The sequence below is a fragment of the Rattus norvegicus genome, chromosome 10 (assembly GCF_036323735.1).
Source record: "Rattus norvegicus strain BN/NHsdMcwi chromosome 10, GRCr8, whole genome shotgun sequence".
Lineage (NCBI taxonomy): Eukaryota > Metazoa > Chordata > Mammalia > Rodentia > Muridae > Rattus > Rattus norvegicus.
In genome coordinates this window covers 50,597,639-50,617,237 of record NC_086028.1, presented here as the reverse complement: position 1 = coordinate 50,617,237, position 19,599 = coordinate 50,597,639, and the positions used below count along the sequence as shown (strand labels likewise).

The 19,599-nt window shown below is 43.0% G+C and overlaps 1 long non-coding RNA gene across 3 annotated transcripts in view; it reads left to right on the top strand.

Annotated features, from left to right (window-relative positions):
• LOC102554159 (uncharacterized) overlaps positions 1-19,599 on the top strand; it is a 152,938-nt gene that overhangs the window by 81,131 nt on the left and 52,208 nt on the right. For 2 of the 3 annotated variants that reach the window (XR_005490285.2, XR_005490284.2), the window contains exon 6: positions 1,494-2,369. The exons of the other annotated variant lie outside the window; for it this stretch is intronic. This is a non-coding gene — a long non-coding RNA (uncharacterized LOC102554159). Of the gene's footprint in view, positions 1-1,493; positions 2,370-19,599 lie in introns of those variants that run through there. 3 annotated transcript variants of the gene reach the window in all.

The following is a 19,599-nucleotide window of genomic DNA, read 5'->3' as shown; positions in this document are numbered from 1 at the left end:
TATTTTGATTTGTCCTCTTCTCCTTGGTAAATATCTCCTCCCTCTGTTCTCACTTGTACCCCTAGTTCTGGCAGTGGGTGAAGGGGAGGAGGGTCTTGGGTGCTAGTAAGAATTTAAGTCTTTCCTTTTCATGGTTCATGGACTCTAAGGCGACTGGAAAAAATCTAATTCTTTCCTCTGGGCCTAACCTTCCCCATGTTCATCCCCCTTTAAAGTTACTAGAGTTATTCCTATAAATTGTAGGGTACCCCCACCAAGTTCCCCATAATACCCTTTCTTCTAGTTGCCTGTTGTCTACAGACTCAACATTCCAGAAAAGTCTGATGCTAATGCACATGAAAATGTACTGAAAAGTTTTGACTTCCATTTTTTCCCCTTTATACTCCTAAATTATTCAAATTTCTCATGATCTCCCAAACATGTTGTCTTAATTCATTTGAGTTTCCATAACAAAAATGTCACAGACTGGGTGGTTAAATAAACATTCTCACAGTTTAGAAGCCTGGGAGTTCAAGATCAAGGCAGAGACCCTTGGTTTGTCTGGCAAGGACCTACTTTTGGTCCATAGGTGGTTGTATTTTTGCTGTGTCTCTATGTGATGGAAGATACTACAGCAGACTCTGAAAGTTACTTGTAGTACTAATTCATAAATAATGGCGTGGGTTTCTAAAGTAATCTTATCTAAAGTGGATACAATTCTTAAAATCTATATAGAACGAACCTGAACCCTTCAAAGGCCCATCAATGTCAGAGACCCCTATTCACCTGTACCATTCTAGAACCGGCTTTCTGAACTTAAGTACCTGCATCCTACTCCTTATGGAAACCCTTTTGGTTTTCTCACAGCCATTGTTCTCATTCTCCAGTTCAGAAATGAACCTTTCTGAGAATGTCTTTTTGACAGATACTGTGAACAGCTTAGAGTATACCCTTGTCCTTCTGAAGCTTGCACACTCAGGGATAAGGCAGCCGAACACAAGGCTATGAGAAGTACACATATGGAGGTGCCTCAAATGTGATAGACAGTCCTAACACAGACAACAGGTCTACTTAGAATACAGAGATCATGGTCATGGTCATGGTCATGGTCATGGTCATGGTCATGGTCATGGTCATGGTCATGGTCTTCTTCTTCTTCTTCTTCTTCTTCTTCTTCTTCTTCTTCTTCTTCTTCTTCTTCTTCTCCTCCTCCTCCTCCTCCTCCTCCTCCTTCTCCTTCTCCTCCTCCTCCTCCTCCTCCTCCTCCTTCTTCTTCCTCTTCTTCTTCCTCTTCTTCTTCTTCTTCTTCTTCTTCTTCTTCTTCTTCTTCTTCTTCTTCTTCTTCTTCTTCTTCCTCTTCCTCTCCTTCTCCTTCTCCTCCTCCTTCTCCTCCTCCTCTTCCTCCTCCTCCTCCTCTTCCTTGTTCTCTTCCTCCTCTTTTTTTTTGAAACAGTATGTTAGTATATGACTCAGACTGACCTTGAACTCAAGATTTTCCTCTTTCCTCTTTCTAGGAATGGAAATTACACCTGAGAGTCACAATACCCAGTTGAGAGATGAAAAGTTTGAAGTCTTATATGTCAAAATGAAGTGATACTTGAGTTGCGATGAGGAAAATGACAAAAAGAACCAAATAGATGAAGTTCACCAAATAGAAGAAGAAGTTTGTTTAGAAAATGTGCATATGTATGATTTTCTTATAATATCTTTGTCTAGGTTTGGTGTCTAAGAAAGGCTAGGTTCATAGACTGAGTTCATTTTTCCTTAGGAATTTGTCCAAACTTGGGCTCTAGTGATGGGTCAGTCTGACCTAGAAACACAAGGACCTGACTGAGTCTGATTCCCAGAACCCATTTAAAGATGCCAGGTGTGATAGTCCCATTTGAAATCCCATTTCTAACAAGTGAAAGAAAAGAGGGTCCTGAGAATCACTGGACAACCAGTCTAGCTGCAGTGATCAATTCAGGCTAGGGAGAGACCCTGTGTCAAACAAGGTAGATAGACAGCATTCTTGAGGATGACACCTAAGTACATACATTAATGTATACTACCAGTACACAGACAAACTATACACATGAACATGTTAGTACATGCAAAATGCACACACACACACACACACACACACACACACACACACACACACACACACATTTGTCCAAACTGATTTAATTTTTTATTAGCATTTGGGAAATTTCACTAGGCTCAGGGCTGATAGTTCCTTTAGTGGAAGGTTTTACATACAGTCAGTTTTTAGTTTTCTAAGGTAGACAAGGGATGGTATATTCAGGCTATCTAGTTTTTCCTTGAATGCTAATTGGTCATGTGTCTTCTGAGGAATCTGCCCTTTCTTTCTTAGGTGTCTCAATTATCATAAACTCATTTATAACAACCTTTTGACATCCCTTTCATGTCTGCCTATTTTTAGTGATGCCTCCTCATGTGTGCCGTTTCTCATTCCCAATGTTATTAATTTATGAATCCCTTGCCTCCTCCATGATGAGGTCTGGCTATAGCCACAAAAAATTTCATTGATCTTTTCAAATTTCCAGCTTTTGATCTCATTCATCTTCTCTACTAAAGCTTTTAAAAGTTTCATATCTCATTGGAATTTGCTATACTTCTAATGTTCCAGTGTTCTGTTACTTTGAGTTTAGGGTGTTCTTTTCTGGTATTGCATTTTGTTATAGGAGGAGGCTCAGGCCACTGATAGGAGTTTGGACTTTGAGATTTGCATTCCAGATGGTGAGAAGAGGAGCTATTTCCAGTTCTGTGTGACTTCTGATCCTTTCAGGTCAAGGTTAGAGACAGCAAAATGGAGTCATAAACTAAAAGTGTTCAGAGATCCAAGACCGGAGGGCATTGCTCAGGGCAAGAAGACAGAGGAAGAAGAGGGCCCTGGCTGAGTCTGGAGAATCTTTAGCGTCTGGAGGTTAAGAACCAGAAAGACCTAGAAGGTGGTGCCACATTCCCTCCTGTCCTAGCAGGCACAGAGCCTTTTTGAGCCACATGCAGAGTATTATAACTGCCATTCACCATGCTGCCACAGAGCACCCGTTGATGGATGAATGAATGAATGAATGAATGAGTGAATGAAAAGACCAATGAGGTGAGGAGATGATTGGAAAAATATCAAAAGGTTAGAACCACAGAAGACAATTGTAGGAAAATGAATTGGGTGGACATATTCTTTTCTTGGGTACCAATCCTGTGCTTTGTGAAGTCCTGGAGAAAAGGCTTTTCCCATCACTTCCTTGGACACAGTGAATGCAGACTGGAACCCATTGGCCTTCTGCTACAGAACCCATGAGGAGACAAAACAATGTATTCATGTTCAGCTTCCCGGATTGACTTTCTATTCCTTTGGTCTCTTGTCTGTTTTCACCCAGATCAAAGACTGCTTGTGAAATGTTTTGGCCCAGAATAGAATTTAAGATTCACCAAGGGCAAGAGCAGACATTAATAAAAAACCATTTGGACCCTTTGGAACTGGGGACCACTATATGGGTCAAAGAGTCCGGGTGTATCCCTGCCAGCCACAAGAGACATAAAGATGTTGTTCCAAAGAACTGGGCTCCGGGTTAGTGACAGGCTCCATGGCTACCTCCTGCTGTGCTGGAGCGCCAAACCTCCCCCCCTTGACTCACAGGACTGGCAGAGACAATGACAGGCGCCTGGCCCAGGAGCCTGGCTGACATCCGGCTGACCGAAAGCTGAGCAAGAGAGCTCCAGAGAGCTGCAGAGAAAGGCACCCTTCTGAGGTTAACCGCGATATTTACAGTTTCGGAATTTCTGCAGAGAGCTGTGGTCTTGTGTTTTATACATTCAGCAAGTTGAATAGACCCTGGAAGGTTTAACTGTCCAGTTGAACCTATAATAAAGTTTATTTTGATTAAAACCTGCAACGAGCCTGAGTTTGGAGTTTGCGGCCTGGTGGCTTTACATAAACAGTTTACTTAATATCGTTTTTGGCTCTTGTTCAATAAACCACCACGATAATCCCATTCACAGACAAAACAGATCACAGATTAGCAGACACGCTGCTGTAAAACAGCCGGGTACCTGCACTTTGCAGGAAGGAGAGTGTCTGTTTGGAAGAGGGCACTTGTTCGCCTTCGGAGCAGAAAGCATACTTTCTTTGGATAGCTAAAGAGGCAAAGGGTTGCTACGTTGCTCTGCTTCTTTTTATACCACAAAAATAGATTTTAATTAAGCACATAAAGTTAGCCCGGCTTGGAGCTGTTACTTTCCAGAGAAGGCAAGCTGGCTTTGTTCAGGTTGGAAGAGACCCTAGGCAAACGCCAAAATCACCTATGCTTACATTTCATTTTAATGTGCTCAAGTTCAATAAAAGTTTATCATCTCCATTAAACCAGTACCTATTGGAATCTTCTGATTTAATCTTCTTAGCACACGGAGCCACATGAAAGAAATCAAGACCCCAGAACAAGGCTGTGTCCATGGGGGGGCAGGATTACATAAGAGGAACGAGGCAGCATGGCTGGCTCCCTGTCTGTCTCACCTGGTCTGGTCTTGGTGAGCGCTTGCCTGTACATGTGGATGGAGCTCTAAGCCTGCAGTACCCTGGCTGCCTGCCACAGTGCAGCACGCCGGGGAGTCTGCCAAGCTTGGGAGTCCTCAGCTGCTCAGTGTCACAGCACCGCCGCGATCCCACACAGAACATGAATTGTGTGACATTTGAACAAACAGATGTCACGCGTAGGGGTGCGAGTCAAACGTCTACTGGCAGCAGCGCAGTAAGGACATAGATCTTGATTCCAACCCTGGAGACCTGAGGTGCGCACACACACACACACACACACACACACACACACACACACACACACACACACACACATGTTCTCCTACACACTTATACTCACATGCATATGCCCATTCATATATACTAATACACATACACACTCATACACATGCCTTTTCCTGCAAGGGACAGAATCACTTTCTTCTCATCTTCTATGCGGCTTTTCTCATAAACACTAAATAAATAAGTCAGTAAATAAATGAAATCTCCTATACTTCATGGCGAGGTATGAGTAGAGTCCAAGACTCAGATGTGTTAGGTCATTGATTCAAGCTATGGTGTGACCTTGTGACATGGTCATAGAAAACATGAGTGACTGTAGGGATGAGTGGATGACCACAGATACCTGCTCACTTGACATAAATCTTGAGACATGCATAAACCAGGGAAACATAGGGCTGCAAAGGGAAGCTGCAGTCCATTTTCTTAGAAAATTCAGGGAGAACTGAGGCAGGAGAACTGAGGAGGATTCCTTAGGAATCCAGGCAGAAAGTCCTGGAATGGAGGAAACGTTTTTCACTTCATCCATGCATGGAACTTGGGGAAAACTGAAGACCACAGCTCTTTGTATTAAGTATTTTTAGCTTTGGGACCAGAAGGTGACTATTGCCCGTGATGTCTTAATTTCAGGATAATGTTAAAAGTCACAAGAGCCTAGGGTGGAAGAACATGGAACAGAACCTTTTGGACTTCTGCAAGATTTCTGAAAATACCTGGTTAAACATTGAGAGAGGAACTAGATGTTCCACTTACACAGGCTTAGATGAGCCACCCAAGGCTGAGGGGCAGCAGGACAACTCCTTTCTCTACTACTATTTCATTGATAGGTTATTTGCAGCTTCTCTACTGAGCTTAGACTTAGTAGACTGTCAGTCAACTTGGGTTGCTGTAGCAACCATAGACTGGGGGAAGGGTGGGGAGCTGGACTCCAGACAAAATTTCATTTCCCAGCATTATGGAAGCTGCAGAGTGATTTATCAAAGTACTGGGCAAGTGGGTTTCGTTCTGCAGCTTCTCAAGACACATATGCACCGCTCTTTCTGTGTCCTGAAAGTGGAAAGAGAATGAACAGAACGTCTATGGTATCTCTTAGGGCACCAATTCCAGGAGACTGGAGCACTGTCATGCCACATCTAACACTAATCACCACTCAGGGCCCATTTCTAAGCATCTTTACACTGGGAGCACGGTTTCAATTCATAAATGTGGAGGAAGAAAACATATAAAGTTCATACCAAGACTTTGTCAGGGTGCCAGAGATATTTCAATTGCTTATGCAACAGTCAGGGAGAAAGAAGCAAAGAGGATCTTGGGAAGGATCCCTGCAGCCATCTACTTCCTTGACTTGAGGTCTGAAGGTCCACCTTCATTACTTAGTGCATGGTCCTCAAGTGCACCAAGTCCAGTTGCTCTTTCAGGTCCTGGAAGACCTCAGCTAAAATCTCAGCACAGCCGTGTTTCTTAGTCTTTGGTTTGCAGAGTCTGCGCTCACCATCCCATGCACAGTTTCCTTCTGTTCCAGTCACTCATTGCCACTTCTAATATTTAAAACCATTTATAACATTTTGTATGTTTATTTTTGTATTATCTGGCATTTCCCAGTTGTTGGTAATGTGGCTTCTATGACATCATGATTTTCTGTGTCCATCCAAAGTGAAAAGTATCTTGCCCTGGCAGACTTGCAGTAGCGTGCACTGACAAATCTGAACTCCCATTGAGAGGGTGAGAACAACATTCTGTGGCCGTCTCAGATGGGCCTTGGATGAAGGGAAAGACTTTGACAAGTGAACATGTCTGGCCAGGAGGGAAGCAACTCACCCTTTTCTGTCCTCAAAGGCAGTCCTTCTCTGTCTCTCACTGGAAGAGTTGAAGACTCTGTGTGCGATCCTTGCAAATCTTTTCATTTGGAACGTGAGTTATGCAAGTAAAGAGCAGTAAGTTTCATCCTTTGAATGTTAGGCTTTCATTGAAAGATACTGAATGATTCTGAGAAGCACCAAATTATACTTTAGGTTGTAGGTGTCCCTATGGATGAAAGTGAGAGGGTGAAGAGAACAGTGAGACAATGACTGAGCTATGGACTCAGTTTAGGTTCCCATCAACAAATGAAAAGGTAAAGAGAATGGGATGCATGAACGTGAATGCACATACATATTCATACACGAGTACAATGAATGCATACATGTATGCACACATGCACACACAAACATAAACACACATGATGGAGCTTTATCAGTCATAAAGAATGAAATTAAAGCATTTATTGGACAATGCATGAAACTAGAGAACATATTAAGCAAAAATAGTCAGATTCAGAAAGACAAATATCCCATGCTTTCACATTCACAATCTAAGTGTGTGTGTGTGTGTGTGTGTGTGTGTGTGTGTGTGTGTGTTTCTCTCTGTGCGTGCAACTAGGAAGGAGTCTATTTGAAAAGAGGAAGAAGACCTTTAAGGAGAAGCAAGAAAAAGTAACAAGGGTAGAAAATGATCTATAGGTATGAATATGTCACAAAATGTCTATTATTTTGCACAGTGCATATGCAGTTTTTTAAACAAGAAAGCTGTAGAGAGTTTATTCAGCAAACATGTAATGACAACGTCTAAGAACATGACTTGTGCTTGATGCTGTCCCATCCATTCTAGTCAATGAGACCTGCCTCCATACACAGGCAATGGACCTGATGGATAAGAAGGTGTGCAAGGCAGGCCAAAGAGGACCCTTACAAAACCATATGTAATGATGTTCTTGACAACTAGGCTCACTATATAAGCCTGAAGTGCATTAAAGCTTGGGCTAGGGCTGTCCACCACTCTCTGGTCAATACTGAAGGAACTGTAATCCAGGGTTCAGAGTGGCTCCCTTTCCAGGCCCAGGCTCCTGAGGTCTTATTGGTGGGTTAAGCATGGCCTACCTCTCTTCCTGTAGCAACAACATAAATTCAAGTTCAGAAACCAGACAGCAGCTAAGAGGGAGCTGACTTTGAAGTTTAGGGCCTTAGGTTGAAGGGAATTCTCTTGGCTGAGTCACAAAGGGAATGAATGCCATCATAAGGAAAGTAGCTTCAGATTTTCACTTTATCTTCAAAATAAAAGATTAGGGGCACAATTCTGGTTGAGATGGCTAAGCGGGTGTTTGTATAATTGAATTTCATGCTCATTATTTTCCTCTGAAGTGGTGTACACAAGCGGTCATTGGAAAGTAAGGTTAACAAGCACACTGGCTTTGCTGAACTTTACGACTTCCTTAAATTTCAAGGTTCTTGCTGTCTTTTCGATGGCTGCCATGTAGTATGAAGGAAGGAATTCTGATAGAGCTGGGAGGGGCCCGGGAAGGCAAGCCTCTGGAAGATATGCTTTTCTGACATCAGCAAACCTGGGTAAATAGTTCGGTTTTTGCACACGATCAAACAAAGTCCAAGGGAAACTTCCAGCTGCATTGGATAGGCTAAATCATGGAGGTTTAGCATCTCTCAATTGAACCATGTCAGAATCCAAGTAAGTCTGTACCACAGACTTCTGTGATGAGGAATATATGTCCTAACTCATCCGTCCAACCTCACAGAACCTACACACTGGGTCCTTTGGGCAACAATGATATATTAATGCGGGCTGAGAGAGGCAAGAAGCTGCCTATCTAAAGTGTGTTGTGTTCTGTATGGATTTGGAGAAAATAGTCATATGCCCATTTTGCCCCTTAATCGAAGACGTCTACACAAGATGTTGGTTAGTAGAACTCATGTCAAGATTCAGTTGGAACAAGCCAGGCTTCATAAGATCTCCACATCTGACTGATGGCAGATTGTGAGTCTTTTTTGTAGACAGAAGAGGGAGTTGGGGTAACATTTGCTGAGCTATCCCTACCCAGGCATCGCTCTGATGCTTACAGTGCCTTAGTTGAAGCTCCTACCCTGAGGTTCTCAAGCATTTTTCAGGAAATCATCAGGCGTCTTTTGATTTGGTCTTTCCTGTACCAGTACCCACCCTATTGAGTAAGTGGAGCTCAACGCTCTAGGCTTCAGTGTGGCAGCAACGCCACACTCCTACAGTTCTATCTAACACCGCCTCTAAGGTGTCTTGCCGCTGTCAGTATGAACCTGATGTCCACATCATGCTATCTGGGCAGCAGGAAGATGAACAGGACACTCAGAGATGTCCCAAGGTCACACACCCCAGGTGACACCTGGGTATCTTCATGGTACAGTATTCAGGTGCCTGTGGATTAAAGGGACAAACTATAGAAGGACCGTTTCCACAGTTCTCTCCAAACTAGTGGGCTTCAAATGACAGGGAAGAGGGTCCTTCATTTTCCTAAATCCAGTTTGTAGAATCTTTTCCAGGAAATCTGGTCTCTATCCCCCACCGAGGGGGCCAGAATCTTGTTGACATTTCCTTCCCGTTCTTTCCATCCTGCCAAAGCCCCTTACTCGCCCCTTCTTAATAACTCCCTCAGTCTAGAGAAGGGATTTCAAGGTTGGGGGGATGTATCAGAACAATTAAACAAATTACAGCGTCCAAAGGACTCTCAGGAATCCAGACGGAACAAAAATTATTATGTTTAATATAAAACTGAACTTAAAATAATTCTGCTCCATGTTTAATAACAACAGGTATGGCTGAACTAAGCCAAGTCCTCTTGGTCCTCCCAGCCAGGCAGCCTGGCTTCTCTTAGCAAGAAAGATAAAGCAAACGAGAGCTCTTGAAAGCTGATAGAATCTATCACTTCTGAAAGAATGCAAACTGTACAAATACTCAGGTTTTAAAACAAAATCCCTCAAAGCTAGCATTGCACAATGAGGTCGGCACAGTCTGGCAGGGCCCATTGGCTTGTCTCTCAGTTGTGCAGTGCTGTTTCTTGTGACCAGAACATCTATGACATATAGACACAGCCTTTGCCTCTGCACTGTATATTGAACCCGGGAAGGCAGAACCCCCATAGCTCAAGTTTACAGAACTACGTGACAGTGTTTGAAGTAGCTTAGCTGAGACTCAAACAGTCTGACATCACAGCCTTCGGGAGGATGATGGAAATTTCTTAATTTCTTTGGAAAATTGGAAAAACAAATTCTTTTCAGGTACTGTGTTGGCCACCCAAGTGCAGCTGTTGGGCTGCTGTATTTGTTTTGGGGGGGAAAAGCATACAGGAATGCAGTGTGTGGAAGGTACCGTCCATTCTGGATGGCCTGTACTCTGGCATGTGGTCTATGTTTTGGCAGCAGCGTGTGTCATAGTGTGTGCCCAGCTGTATCCAGTGCTCTCTGCTCGACCTCTGGATTAATTCTCTTTTCTTTTCTGCCTTTGTGCCTTTGGAGGCTGACCCCGTTGAATCCCATCCTTTCATTTGGTGGGCTTACACTTCCAGCTGGGCTTGGCCAATGAGAGACATTACGAGGAGGCAGATGAGTACAAAGGATCCTGCTTCTAAACCTCCATGTCTCCGCAAGGTCTACAGACACAGTTGCCTTGGTTGTTTGTTTTGGCCAGGGGGTAGTATCAGCTGGTCCCTGGGAGATGCACCTTCTCTTCCCTTCGTGATGCCATCTATTTGGCATTGGAGCCAAGGATGCTCGGCAGATCACCCCTTAGTCCAAGCGACTGCTCAAGCGCATCTGGCTCTAATTTATTTTGAGTGTGCTAATATTATACTGATCGTGCAGAGGACAAATGAGATAAGCTGATGTAAAGAACAAAATGAGTATTTTTTCACTCTCTTTTAACCATTATTTTCCCTGTTTTAGTTTGCTATGATTTAGACATGGTTTTAGACACGTGTTTCATGAAAAGTGTGTGTGTGTGTGTGTGTGTGTGTGTGTGTGTGTGTGTGTGTGTGGTGTGTCTGGAAGCTTGGTACCAGTTGAGTGGGATGGCCTAGAAGGAGGTGGTTAGGTCATTGGGAGCTCCACTCTTGGAGTGGGTTAATGCTAGTCTTACAGAGTGAGGCGGTTCCAACAAGTGCAGGCTTGGTCCATGAATCCTTGTTTCCTCTTACTTTAGGCAGGCTACCATCTGCCATATCGTGATGTAGCCAGATCTGGTTGTTCCTTCTGGACTTTCAAAGATCTGTTTGTGAGTTACATCCTCTTTTCTTAATCCACGGCTCAGATTTTCATATTTTTGTTGTTGTTTCTTCGTGTACCTTACTGACTCTTAAAACTGCTGTCCAGGAGAATATCACCTCTTTCTAACCAAAAGTTACCAAGTGACACATTGGTCCTGTCTATGTTTCACATATTTAGCCCACAGATTGTTCCAGAACTTTCTTTAAGCACGTAATGAATCTTTCCGTTATTTGTTTACTCCAGGAGCAAACACATAATGCACTTCCTAACATCAGGACACAGTAAAAGAAAATATTGCTTTCTTCTTTTCATCTTTCTTTTGGGAGGGATTAGGCTGAGACAAGCTCTCACTGTGTAACCTAAGATCGCTTCAAATTCACTGTGGAGGGCCTTGGATTCAAAATCATCCTCTTGTCCCCCTAAATTCTAGGACGCCATGCATAGGTGTTTCTATGTTTCTTTTTTTTTTTATGTTTCAGGAAAACTTTCCCTTCAATCATTATCACTTCCCCCTGAGTGCTACTATTTAGATCTAGTTTGTTTCTCAAAGTTCATTGTTGGAGCTTGGTTCCCTGAGGCAGGGACTGGGAAATACTGAGAGACTTTAGAGCTTAAGGCATGTGTCATGGTAGCTCATTAGTTGTCAACAAATATTTCTTATGAACAGGGTCCCAGACATTCCCTTCCCAAAATTCAGGATACCACATTGAACTGGCTGGTTTTGTGTGTCAACGAGACAAAAGCTGGAGTTATCACAGAGAAAGGAGCCTCCCTTTGAGGAAATGCCTCCATGAGGTTCAGCTGTAGTGGTCAAGGGTGGGAGAGACCATTATGGAAGGTGCCATCCTTAGGTTGGAAGTCCTGGGTTCTACAAGAAAGCAAGCTGAGCAAGCCAGGAAAAGCAAGCCAGTAAGCAGCATTCCCCCATGTCTTCTACATCCATTCCTGCCTCCAGGTTCCTGCCCTGTGTGAGTTCCTGTCCTGATTTCCTTTGGTGACGAACAGCAATGTGGAAGTGTAAGCTGAATAAACCGTTTCCTCCCCAACCTGCTTCCTGGTCATGATGTTTGTGCAGGATAGAAGTCCTGACTGAGACACACGATACTTCCACATAGATCATCAGACGACAGCCAAGGGAGGATGCTGTCGCAACTGGTACCTTGTTTATTGTGCTTTGAACATCCAGAACCATGTGTTCAACCATCTTCTTTGTAAAGGTACTTGCCGCCTCTATCATATTATAATAATGCAGAATGGACTAACATGTTTACCATGGTCAAACATGTATAATGGATTGTTCACATACTGTCATTCTTGCATGGCACCTACAACTAATTCTTGAGTTTCTACTGCTCCTGATTTTGCCTAAGGAGTTAGATAGCCTCTTTGAGTTGACAAAAGACTCTGTTAAGGAGATGGCATCCTTCATCACTTCCTGCCCCCCTTAGCATAATGTTTGTCTTTGTTTGGAACTTTGGATTAGGAAACCAGTCGAATGTTTTAAGTGGGGCTTAATTGGCCATACTAGTAGGAGCAGAAGACAGTGGTGCTGAGGGTGATTGGAGTCGTAGAGCCTCAGCTCAGAAGGTTTCAGAGGAGAAGAATGTCCGTATGTGGCCTAGAGGCTGTTCTCGAGATCTTTTGGCAAAGAATGTGAGGATAAAACCTAGATTGCCTTGGAGACTCCAAGATATTGAGATGCCAAAGCTGTGGGATACCTGCCAAGATGAGCTGCTGGAGGGCAATGGAACCAGCCCTGTACAGTCAACACAGGTGAAAAGAATCAGAAATCTGCAGGGCACTCTGACATCAGACATGGAGATGCAGAGTTTGGAGTTTGTTTGGCTGGTTTTTGGTCTTGCTTTGTCCAGTATTTCCTCACTCTCCTCCCCTTTCTCCATTTTGGAATGGCAGTATATACCCTATGTTACTGTACGTGATTTGCTTTTTCATTTTGATATCACAAAGGATTTAAGTTAAGAATTTCCCTTGAGGGCTCGAGACTCCATATGAACAACAATGCCAAGCAACCAGAGCTTCCAGGGACTAAGCCACTACCTAAAGACTATACATGGACTGACCCTAGACTCTGACCTCATAGGTAGCAATGAGTAGCCTAGTAAGAGCACCAGTGGAAGGGGAAGCCCTTGGTCCTGCCAAGACTGAACCACCAGTGAACGTGATTGTTGGGGGGAGGGCGGTAATGGGGGGAGGATGGGGAGGGGAACACCCATATAGAAGGGGTTAGGGGGATGTTGGCTCAGAAACCAGAAAGGGGAATAACAATCGAAATGTAAATAAGAAATACTCAAGTTAATAAAGATGGAAAAAGAATTTCCCTTGAGTCTCAGAAGAGACTTTGAACTTTGGACTTTTAAACAGTGTTGAGACTCTGATAGACTGTAGATGGGATTTTTAAAGTTGGACTGAATGAAGTTTTGCATTATGATATGGCTACAAGCCTATGGGGGTCAGGAGTGAAATGTGGTGGTTTGAATGAAAATGGCTGCCATAGGCTCATAGGCGGTGCCACTATTAGGAAGTGTGGCCTTGTTGAAGGGCATATGTTACTGGGGGCTGGGCTTTAGGATTCAAGAGCCCAAGCCAGACTCAGTGTCTCTTTTCCTGCTATCTGCACATCTAGATGTAGAAACCTCAGCGCCTTCTCCAGCACTATGTCTGCCTTTATGCCACCATGCTTTCCACAGTAATGGTAATGGATTAAACTCTGAATCTGTAAGGAATCTGCAATGCATTAAATGCTTTCCTTTCTAAGACTTACTATGGTCGTGGTGTCTTTTCACTGCAATAGAACACAAAGAAAGACCAAAATATCTTCCTTTGGATTTTCTAGGCAGTGAGAGATCTAGGTCTATAACTGTCCCTGGGCCTACAGAGGTCTATGTCCTGGATGAATAGTCTAGTCTCTAGGTCCAATCTCCTCTCACACTCTGGAAAATCATTCTTATACCTTCTGCTGGTATGTTGGCCCACAGTCGACCACGCTGTTGCCATGGTTGGGTCTGCATGGTCTCCTGATCAATTGACTCATTTTCCCCTTGGGATCTGAGGAAGATCAGTTCTAGTATCCTCTACATGTGTCATATTAATCACAATTTCTTGTGGTCATAACAAAAGAGTTGCTAGAAGACCCTGAAGGAAGAAATACGAACTTTGCCCACAGTTTCCAAAGCTTCAGTCCATTCTGATGGGGACATGTGATGGAGAAAAACACATCATGAAAGACAGAGAGTGAGCAGAGTAAAAGGGGATAGACAACATGTAGCACCCAAGAACGCACTCCCAGAGATCATCTCCTCCAGCCAGGCCTCACTTGTTCCATTTCTACCACTCTCCTAACAGAGAGTGCTCTCTCTTTGAGGTCCTCACACCTTAATCAGATCAGCATACCATATCTCCTATTTTTGTTTACCCATTTCATAAGAACATGGGACAGCACACTCCACAGAAAACAGCACAAAGTCATTATAAAAATGACTTTTTCTTTTCTTTAACTGTTTTCTTGAACCATGTCATCTCTCCCAGATTATTCCCTTCTGCAGTCTCCCTCCTCTCAGCACAATGAACACAGCTCTCCATCATTCTCCCCTGAAATGTGTCTGGTTTTTCTCCCTATATTTTGAAGGGAAAGGGGTTGATTTAGCTCTGGGCTGATTCGTTTGTTGCTTCCTCTGTAACATCACGTTCCTGTGCATTGTTTCATGGGGATGGGGTAAGGGGAGAATGAAGATGGAGATGAGGATGAGGATGAGGATGAGGAGGAGGAGGAGGAGGACGAGGATGGGGCTGTGTGGAGATGGGCCTAGAGATAATGGAAGCAGAGATATAGTTAATGATGAAGATGTATGGAGATGAAGCGCCATGTAATCTTAGAATGAAACATGGATCATTGTAATGCTATACAAGATCTTGGTGTTATTATTTCTGTTGCGACAGTGTCAACATTTGTTTTTACTCTGGTTGTGTTGATTTCTTTACTATCCACCCCTCCCTTCTATTTTCTAAGAATTATGCTGACATCTGTTCCCAGTACTCTCACGTCTCCCCTCCTCCCATATTGTTTTAAGACTTTTCATTTTATAAGTATTGTTTATAAACTTATTCATGTTGCTTGTCAACAGTCTAAATGCCCGAGGGAGGTCTGACATTGTTGCTACGGTTTAATCTAAATTCTTAAGCTATTCTAAGTGCCTTGAATCTCTCTTGACTAGAAGGATCTAGAAGAATCTTCAGGCATTTCTCCCTGGCTTCACATTTAATACAGATATGGAGAAGTTAATCTGCTCTGTCCATTTAGTTCTGTAGTGAGTGGCTCCTCTTGTGATTCAAAATTCATTTATTTATTGATCCAATAAATGAAATCAAAGAGACTTGCTTGTAGTGTACCTAATCTGTGCCATGGAGACACTGCATAACATTTTCAGGGTAAAACGCAGGAGGTAACAATTAATGGTGCTTATTTTGTTGCTTTCCCCCCCAAAACCTTTTTTAGAAGAGAATAATTAGCTGAGATCTACTGGACTTTCCACCTACACACACACACACACACACACACACACACACACACACACACACACACACACACACCAGTTAAAGTAATTAAGATATCCCATAGGCATGCCCAGAGGCCCATCTCTCAGGTGATACCAGATTTTGCCAAATTGACAACACAAATTACACATCACTTGACATATTAGTAAAATTTAATCCAAAGGATAACTAAAGGATAACTAGGGTCCTTTCTGCCCTCGTTCCTGTTGTCTGCAAGAAGATAGAAGGAAGTGGGAAAGGCTAAGCTCAGAGCTCTGTCCAAGCTAACCGCCCCCATGCCATTTGCTGTAACTGGGGCAAAATTCTCAGACATCAGCATATCACCTAGTCATGGCCGTTTCCTCAGCTCACCAGGGAAATACAAGCATGGGGTGTTTACATAAAAAAAAACCAAAACCAAACAAACAAACAAAAATCCATGCTAGAGAGATGGCTCAGCAATTAAGAAAGCCTGCTGCTTTTGCGGTGGTCTTACATTCCGTTCCAAGCACCCATATTATGGTTCACGACTGTCTATAACTCAGTTCTAGAGGATCCTAAGCCCCCTTCTGTCCTCTTTGGGAACTGCATACTGCATACTTAGACATGTAAGATAAACACAAATACACCTTAAAACATGTAAATAAATGAACAGCACGGACAAGTCACCATTGTTTCTGTTGATGTCATAGGCGAATTCTTCCCTACTCCCCTCAATCACGAAACACTGTCAACCAATCAAGAAATCTAAAAAGTGTATGTGCGAACTAGAGATTCCATACATAGCTTCTGCTATGAAAGAGGGACTGGAAATCACAGTGGCAGCCATGCAAACATGTTGCTTACTTTCAATGATTTACACCTGAGTAAGAAGTAGGGGCAGAAGGCTCAGTGGGTATCCACTCCAATGTGTGCACCAAGGAACAGGAGCAAGTGAGCATTCTTCTCTGAAGCCTTTTCTGAAATGATTTAAATCTGCAAAAATCCCTACATTGCAAGGGTTACATGAAGTGATCAAACTACTAAAAGAGATGAAAAGGCAACCTGAACGCAAAGAAGATACTGGGATAGGAGCAGATGGAGGAAAGCAATAGACCCGGTTCACATGAACTGCAATTACATACAGCTGAAATGCAATTAGTGTGGTAGGAGGGCCAGAAAGCAAGAAGCCAAAGGACTGCATGCTCCCACTTAGAATTAAGAGAGCCATTCCCATGGAGGAGAGTAAAGTAAGTCCTAGAGCCCCAGAGAAGGAGATAGGGTCTAGAGGCAAGCTGAAGGACAGATACCAAAACACAGAAACATGCTGCTGTTTCAGAGCAGGGATAGACAGGTGACTGTGGCTTAAAACAATCCATTTCGTATCTTAGAAGGGACTGGAAGAGATGAGTTTGAAGAGTTTTAAGAAAGAGAGACAGGGTGGGAGGAGAGAGAGAGAGAGAGAGAGAGAGAGAGAGAGAGAGAGAATAGTATATCCCAGAAAACATGCATAATTATTATACACTAATTAAACATTCTTTAAAATGCAAAATATTGCAAAACGACTAGACAATAGATTGTAAATACAAGAGGCAGACAACGGGGGCAGCTTACGGAGAGTAGAAAGTGCAGTGAGAATCTGTCGGTTGGGAGAGTGGAAAAAAACAGTTGAGTCTGCAAAGGAGAAAGCATACTGTGTTCTAGGAAAACACTTAGAACAAACAATTTGTGGTGAAACAGGGCCTAAGAATTCTGAGCTTCAAGGATAGAGAAAGAATTCTGTTGGCATCCAGCCAAGAAAAGCAATCTGCTTCTGGTGGGGGCGGGGTGCTTTCTGGAGGAAAGTGTGGAGCTTCTGGGTCTCATGAAAATATTCACTGAGAGACAGGGGAACCACATCTACAGGGTTCTAAATGTTTTGACAAAGTGACCCAGGAATTTTCCTTTAATTTTTTTAAATTTATGTGTTTGTGTGTAGAGCTATAGGCATGTAGGGGTGTTGGAGGTGCCCACAGAAGCCAGAAGAGGGCACTGGGTTCCCTGAAACTGGGAGACACAGGAGGCTGGGAGCTGCCAGACATGGATGCTAGAAACTGAACTCAGCCTCTAGAAGAGCAGAGCAGCAAGTACTCCTGACCATGGAGTGATCCGTCTAGTCCGAAGAATGTTCACTACTAGCTAGTCTGTCGTCCAGATGTAAAACCCAGTAATCTGAGGGCTCAGTATGAGTCACACAAGGTAAAATTTCCACACAAAATATACAGCAGCCATTAAGCTTGAACTTCCAATAATTAACAACAGCTACCACATGGGTGACAGTGGTATCCCAGATAGTGTGTGGGACATGCTTACTGTTTTAAAAAGTATTTGCTGTTTAATCTAAACTTCCAATTTCATGAGGGGATTTGTATTTTGTTTGCTAAGGCTGGCAACCACATTGTAAGAATCTGGGGCATCAATTTATTTGAGTAAATCTATCTATGTAAGAGCTAATTTGTGACAAAAGAGGACATTTTAAATGGAAGTCAGACCATGGAAGCACTGGCATGTGAGCCTGCTTTTTAAAATAGACCTAAGGAGGAAAAATGAGAAGTACTGTTACAAAAACTAAAATAAATAAAAAAATCATAAATACACATCAATAACCCAAAATCAGGGGTTCTCAACTCGTGGGTCACAACCCCTTTAGGTGAGCGAGTGTTGAACAACTCTTTCATGGGGGTCATCTAAGACCATTGGGAAACACATTACTATTCATAACAGAAGTAGCAATGAAAATAATTTTGTGGTTGGAGGTCACTACAACATGAGGAACTGTATTAAAGGGTTGCAGCATTAGGAAAGTTGAAGATGACCGCTTTAAATGAAAACCGCTTTAAATGTGGCATTAATATGCAGGTGTACATATAAGAGGCAAAACTTTCTCACCAGCATAACCAAAAAATTGGCAGGAAGAAGACAGAAGCTGTGAGGGAGTGTGGATGAGCTGATATCCACATGATTCCTATCCAGGGTCTGATAGACATGGCTCTGTCCCTCTGGCATTCTGTCTGAGAAGAGTTGGAGTTAACAGGATCCCACCTCTGTGACTGGGTTGAACTCACAGGCCAGCACTGAGGACACCACACTTCATGAAGCACTGTTTTACAACCAGTAAGCAAACTTCAATCAACTTCAACAAGTGAGAGCCACTGAGTCACTAGCTTACCAAGCACACAACTCGTGAGCCGTCATGGTGGATTTAAGCAGGGTGCAGCCTTGTTCTCAAAAAAAAAAAAAAAAAAAAAAAAATAGGTTTCCTTCTGCTTTTTCTCTCTTGCTTTGTAAATCAGCTTCCTATCAGGAGACCTAGAAACCTGGCTGTAAGATGCCTTCCTGTCTGCCCCCTTATCCATAGACACAGAGAGACCATCTTCCCTCAGCTCTTTCAAGAATAGCCAAGAGCTCTCCTTTCTGCACACCAGGGAGTTCTCAGCAAAGCCCTTCACTTTGGCACGGACTGAGGTCTCCACACTGTTTCTCTAGAGGTATCTCTAGACCAACTCAAGTGTGAGTCAGTCTCACTCCTAGAAAAGGGTGTGGAGACAACTCTGAACATTCCGGAACCATTCTGATGCAGAACAGGTTCATATGAGAAAATGAGTCTCATTATCAAAAGAACGAAAGTTGAACGTGGTCGCAGCCACAGTGCCCACTGCCGCCTCAATGATACGGGTTGCTTCAAGCACCTGAAGGAAAGTGTCTTACTAGAAATCAGCCTCGTGTTTCCCTGTACAGTCACCTCAGCCTTTGCTTTCTCACCGTCCTGAAATGTGGGTCTGTCACCAGAGGGAACAGAAGGCTTGGGGTAGTTGGCTAATGGGTGCTAAGTCATAGTCTAATAGAGAGACATTCTGGTGCGCTATCGCACAGGGGAACTCTAGGTAATGATGACATATTGTTTATTTTTTTAAGCTATAAGAAAGGGTTTCCAATGTTTTTATTGTAAAGAAATGATGGATAGGTTTTCTCTGGTTTCAACCTTACACAAACCATATATACATCAAAACATCACGTTGCACCTCATAATATTTATAATTTTTATATGTCAGTTAAGATGAAAAGTATATACATAGGGCTTTTTCTTTCTTAAGCTCCAGATAGGGTTATTGGCTTTCTCTAAAGGACCATGTAAATAAAAAGTGTCTATTCAGGCTCGGTGTGATGGCACTG